Raw genomic sequence first — 6,570 nt, 5'->3', positions numbered from 1 at the left:
CCATCCCCATTTTCTTCCACCAGACCCAACAAGGAACCCAGATGCCTCAGGTTCCTCATACAAGCTAATCTAGAAAAGGCAGCAGCCAAAGCCAACATGTCAGTAGGAGGTAAAGAGATTGAGAGCCCAGTTCCAAACTGGCTATCATCAACAATGGCAGTAACCTTGGGTGAGAGGCCTTGGCTCCATGAACTTTGGTTTCCCTTCTGGGAATGCAGTTGCAAGAGACTAAGTAAAGACTCCTGGTGCCTGGCTGTGCCATGGGCCTTACTGGGTGCAGAACTAAAGCAGTGAGAAAACTAGGTGCCCAGAAATCAAGCTCTACCCTGACCCACTAAGGTCAAAAGCGTACCCTAGATCCCGCCAGTGCTCAGGGTCACACCAGCCAAGGAGAGGCAGAGCCTCCAGTGTGATTCTAGGCGAGCCTTCCAGCTCTATGGACCCAATACTAGTGTCATGTGTTATTTCAGCAGAGTTCAGTCTCCCTATTTGGGGACAGACATATCAATGGTTTCTACCTTCATGAAGGGTTGGGGAGTTAGAGATGGGAGATAAGGGGGGAGGCCCTCAGCAGGGCAGGGCCCACATTCAGTTGGTGAAAGAGGATATCTAATTATTAAAGGTGAAGACAGCCAGGATAGCAAAGGCCACGGGGCTGACATCCCAGCAGATTAACTGGTGCCTCTGGCCTCCCTCAAGGACCTAAAGATCTGTCTAGGGAGTTGGCCTCAGGCTGCCTGCCTGTGGCTGGGAACTCACCATCCAGTGTATGCTAAATGGTGATAAATGCAAACTGGGCTGACATCCTGAGACATGTGATCTGCCAGGAAAGTGGCATGCCTGGCAGAATAAGAATGATAACAGGGGACAACAAGCAAAGGTGAGGTCAAAGGCCAGAGTGTGGGGTGGCAGTGATGGGTATAATCCGTGTATGAAGAGAAGCCAAGTGGAAGGAATGACAATGACTCCATTGATGCCAGTGGCGCTCTGGGGCCACAGGCTGGACCTAGGAGCTGGACAAGTCTGAGAACAGTTGTGAGGTTGGGAGCTGGATGTATTTATCTTGGGGCCCCCAAGTACTCACATATGCTCTCCGGGGACCAATGGCATGCTCTGTCTGTGCCTTGGAGGAGACCTCTGAAATCCAATTTGTCTTTTTCCCCTCACTTCCTGTTTCCACTGAGACACATAGACCCTATGTGGGGTCTGGCCCCAAAGTCTCTTCACCCTACATACCTTGGGGTGTAGTAAGCTCACTCCCTTTATGGGATACAATGAGTGAAAATTGTTCCCATCTGCTTTGCTTCCATTTGTTGAGTGCCTGATCTGTTCCAGCAGTGAACTTGGAACATTTAACCTTAACATCAAAACCAACATGCATAGCACTGCTGTGGATGCATACTGGTTATACCCTCATTTTACAGACGAAGAAACTAGAGGTCAGACTGAGAGCCCAACTCCGCCCAACCTCAGCTTCTGGTTTCTGCCTTACTATTCCATGGCCTGGTGGAGCAGAGGCCAGCCCTTGGCTTTAATAAGGCCTGGTCTCCTTTTCCCATCCCATTTATGCTGTTAGCAGCTTCACTGCCAGTCCGAGGCCCACTTCCCCCATAGTCCTCCAGTCCCAGCCCTCCCTGTGGTTGAGGATGGGTCCTTCCATAACCATTGGTCCCATCAGAAACCGATGTGACAGGACACAGGCACATCCATACTGCCGCCTGGAGTGCTGGTAACCCAGAATCACACACCCAGCTGGGCAAAGGTGTGCACCCATCTGGCCTCCAAGGATAAATGACCTAGACACCATGCTCTGAGCTGTGGAAGCCACACCCCAGAGGTCAACCCCAGCCCTTCTGAGTATACCTTCATTTTGCAAAGTGTACTGGGGAGTTCTTGGGAGCCCCACTCCTTCCTGGTGCCCGCAGACAGTCTCTAGCAGTCCCTACAGGGAAAAGGAGCCCAAGTAGGGTTGGGACATACAGCAGCAAGAAAGAGGAATGAAAGACAGATGTACAGGCTGGGGAAAATCTGGCCACGACAGAAGGACTATTGACCAAATCCCTGGCACCTAGCAAGACCTAGCAGGGGACAGAGAAACTGGCAGGGCATGGATACGGAAGAGCCCAGACCTCCCTGGGCATTACTGTAGGCACCCAGAGAAGTGTCCAAGCTCATGGGGCAACAGAATATGAGCAGCTCCTCTTGACAGAAGGGGAGATTGAGAGCCTAGAATGGATCTGATGTCAGCAACCAGTTTGTTCACGCAGAGCTAGGAATAGAGCCCTCTTACCCACTAACCACTGCCCTGACCCTAGAAAAGAATGTGTTTCAGGGCACCCCAATAAGCCAGTCTCAGGTACTGCCAACAGGGTGATTACAACCCATTTCCACATGCCATGGGACCAGGCTAAAGCCGGCAGGTAGCAGGTGCTGGAAATGTACTGGAGGACGGGTAGAGAGTGCTCTATTTGTCTTAGGGAGTCGTTCTGACTCCTGATAGCAGGAAATTGGAAGCAAAGCACCTTGACTGGTGATACCCTTCTGGAGACAAGACTCCCCACATCCACAAGCCAGGCCCAGCCTTCAAGTGACCCAGGGTCACACAGCAGCTAGATGCCTAGATGATCCCAGCACACAAAGCTCACAGCTTCCACCCAACTGTAAAGCCCACTCAGCCCAATCTTCAGATAGGGAAAATGAAGCCAAGGAGAGAAGACCCTTGTTTAGTGCCACACAGTGTGTAACCCAGGGACTCTGGAGACATTGTCTTTCCCTCATAGCTTTATCAAGACCAGGGTACTGTTCCCAGAAGGCAGTAAGCCCCTCGGTAGGAGGTGATGGCCTAGCTAACACCCGCCTGGCCATCTGTTGGCCCCTGATATTAGTCACCAGCTCCTCCATGCACTTTCTACCTCTGAAGACAGAGCCTATGTGCCTTTCCCCTCCCTGCTAGTAGCTGAGGCCAGAAATGAGGTAGGGGCAAAGGTGGACCATTAGGGGACCAAGCCCTAACCATGCCAAAATTGACACCAAGGTCAGAAGGAAGTGATCCAAGACCTTAGCATGGCTTCCCAATAGGAAACACACCCTGGTCCAACCTGCCCACAAAAGGGGGTGTGGCCAGAGCAGGATCAAGGTTGTGGGTTAAGGGAAGACGGGCAAGGAGCCCCTGGCCACCCTGCACCCTGACCTGCCACTTTGACCACACCCTCAAATGGTCACTACTGAAGGCCCTTATCAGGCCCAAACTGCTGTCCCCTGTCCCCCATGCAGGATGAGTTCACTCTACACCAAGGGCGTTTTTCTTTTCCTTCTCTGTGCATATTCACACACTGTCCCTTCCCGCCTGGTAAAGAACAACAGTTCACACCTAACTATGGTATAAGCTTCAGGCACAGGCTTCTAGCTTCCCATACAGAATCCATGCCACCACAACCATTGTCACTGAGATTCAGAGAAGCAGCTGGCAGAGCGACAGTTTTCTGGAAGTAGGACTTGGACCTAGGGCTGACGCAGTCACTCCTAGCAAAGGAAATCCCACCCAGCTTAGACAGTCTCGATGTCAACTCCTCTCTGAAGCCTGCCTGAGTTTTTCCACCTAGAATTTCTATCAGGGTAGTCTCCACCTCCAGCAAGTTCTGAGTTCCTTCCAGGCCAGCACACAAAGCTGGGCACAGCTGGGAGCCAAGGCTCAGACAACAGTTTGATCCACTGAACATTGATCACCCCTGGCCTCATTAGTGGAACAGAAGGCAGAGTTCCCATCCTCCCAGGGCCTCCACAGAGGGTACAGAAGAGGGCATGGTCATGCAGGGTATTTGAGGGACAGGGCAGAGCTGGCACAGGAGAGACCCTGGGGGAGCCAAACATGACTAGACATCCACCCCAACCTACCCCCATTCTCACAGCAGGAACCTGTCACAAAAAGGAAGGCTCAGGAAATGCTGTGACATGAACCCATTCACAAAGCTTGAACCCAAGTCTCTAGTTCCCCAGGCCAGCCGTCAGACTCACGGCTGGAACTAGCCAGAGGCCACTTCAGCAAAAGCAAAGCTGTGAGCACTCAGAACTTGCTAAATAAGCCGTGCACGATGCTGCTTGGCTCTTTTGTGGGGAAACCCTTCCCCGTTCGTGGGGTTCGTCAACTAGCGCACTAGCCTGCCTGCTTCACTGATCCTCACACCTGCCAGATTCTGCCTTGAGTGGGGCTGGGCCTGGGCCAGAGCCAGGCTTCCCATGCCCCAGATAACCTCAGGATGAAAACTAACCCGGCTGCTTCTGTATCCCGGACAAAAACTAACCCAGCTTCTGTATCCCGGACACCTTCAGTGGGCTTAAGCCTCAGAGGCAACCCAGCCTTCCCAGGGTCCCTGCAGGGCAAAGCCTCTGTGTGAAAGCCCCGACCCTTCCAACTAACGAGCTCAGTCCAAAGGAGCCTGAAAACTTACAGCGTCTCTAGCTGAAGGTCTTATTACAGGAGAGAGTAAAGGCTGTGCATGCCCCGCCCCCAGCATCTAGAAAGAGGTACCCGTCCAAGGACCACTCAGCATAGCCCCAGGTCCCTACCAACATGGCTCCCTCCAGGAAGTCCACCCAGCTGTTCATCCAAAAGGTGAGGGTACCATACAGTACTGAAGTAAGCCAAGCTTGAGTCCCAGACAGTGAACACAACTTAAGATCCACTTCGACTACTTTATGGCCTGGGCTCTGGGTAAACTGATGCACAGTGGGACGGGACGCAGATCTGAGCCGTGCGGGGGTGGGGGGAGTGGTTATCAGGTCCCCTTCTCCTGCTCCTGGTACGCGGGAGACACTAGGGACCCAGGTTTCTCAATAAGGACCAACAGAAGCTGAGGCAATGGGGATGGGACAGTCAGGGTATCTGCAGATGAGGGGCCCACACCCACAGACACAGTGGCATCACCGGTCCCCTGGTGTCCCAGGGCATCTTCTGGTGATACGGTGGTTGCCAGGGACTTAGGGTCTGGGGTCGGGATGGCGCCTACCCCTGGCGGGCCGGGTCCGACTGCGGGAGCGGCTCCTCTGTCGCTGCAGCCGGGGCCGCCGCAGCAGCCGGTAGTAGTAGGACGGCCTCCCGGTGCTCTTCCTGGCGTTGCCACCCGCGGACATGCTGCCGCCCGCCGGGCACCGGGCCAGGCCTGGGCGCTCACAGGGGCCCCATCGGCCGCTCCGGACCGCCCGGCGGGCGCCCCGCACTCTCCCGCGCTCCGGTGCAGCAGCCGCAGAGGCCAAGGCTGCCCTACAAAGTAGCTCCAACTCCGCCTCCTCCGCCTCGCCCGCCCCGCCTCGAGCAGCCGGCCCCTCTGCGGGGGCCCGGGACCGGGAGGCTGGGCTGGCACCCGCCCGGAAAGTCAGTGCGGGAGAAATCCTGGTCTGGAGTCCTCGGGGAGACGCAACCAGGGAATGTCCCTGTCCCGCCCGGGGGACCCCAAGAGCATCATAACCCCGACGCTCGCGCCTCAGACTTCACATCGCTTCTGGGGCACCTGGAGCACCCCATGCCACAGCAGGTGCAGTGGTGCATGCATATCTGCATACACACCAAGGCTAGGCACGTACAATTAGGGTCCCAGGGAGCGGGTCCCTGATGACTGGATTGAAACGGCCAGAAGTGAGCGGGGCCGCACATAGCTCTGCAGGCACCCCCTCAGTCAGGTAGGAAGTCCTGTCTCTGTTGCCTAAGATACTTAGCTATTCTTTACATTTAGAAGGTAGTCCCGTCTGAATAAAAAAAAAAATACCGCTTTCATATCATTGGGATTAATTTGTGTATTTCAAGCACACATAAAAAATATAAGCCGGGGCTGGAGAGATGGCTCAGGGGTTTAGAGCACTGGCTGCTCTTCCAGAGGACCTGAGTTCAATTCCCAGCAACCACATGATGGCTCACAAGCATCTGTAATGAGATCTGGTGCCCTCTTCTGGCCGGCAGGGACACATGCAGACAGAACACTGTATACATGATAAATAAATCTTTAAAAGAAGAAAGAAGAATATAAGGCACACCTGTGTAACCAGAGAGCTTTGCCAAGCCGTTTTGCCCATCCCCCAAATAAATTACCAGGGGTGCCTGAATTTTTCCTTCCCTGAGGCTTGCAAAAGGGATGCATCAGCTGCCTCTACTACCATAAACTTTGCCCGAGTCATTCTACAGCTCCAGAAACTTCTGATGTCTCCCCACAGCATAAAAGCTACAAACCCAGCCATCTCTTTGGTATTTGAAGCGCCAAAAATTGCACACAAATCAAACCACCTCAGCCTCACCCCTACCACTCATCACTGCCTCGACCCTGTTGCCTGCCAGCTCTCAGCCTTTGCTTCTGTTTCTGGCCAGCAATCTGCCTGCTTTCTTTCCCCCACCCTCTTAGATCTCCTCTACAGGGAGTCCCTGACCCTCCTGGTCCTAGGTGACCTCCCTTTCTCTCTCCTCTTTGCACCCACAGCAACATTACTCATTTAAGTTATTAAAGCCACACCACCTAACAGACTTCCATCCCTTCAAGTACAGAAGGGGAAACTGAGGACCTAAAAGATGTGCATATGCATGTA

Source organism: Cricetulus griseus, chromosome 6, assembly GCF_003668045.3.
Source record: "Cricetulus griseus strain 17A/GY chromosome 6, alternate assembly CriGri-PICRH-1.0, whole genome shotgun sequence".
Classification (NCBI taxonomy): Eukaryota; Metazoa; Chordata; class Mammalia; order Rodentia; family Cricetidae; genus Cricetulus; species Cricetulus griseus.
The sequence above is the reverse complement of the archived record's forward strand: the minus strand, read 5'-3'. Positions refer to the sequence as shown.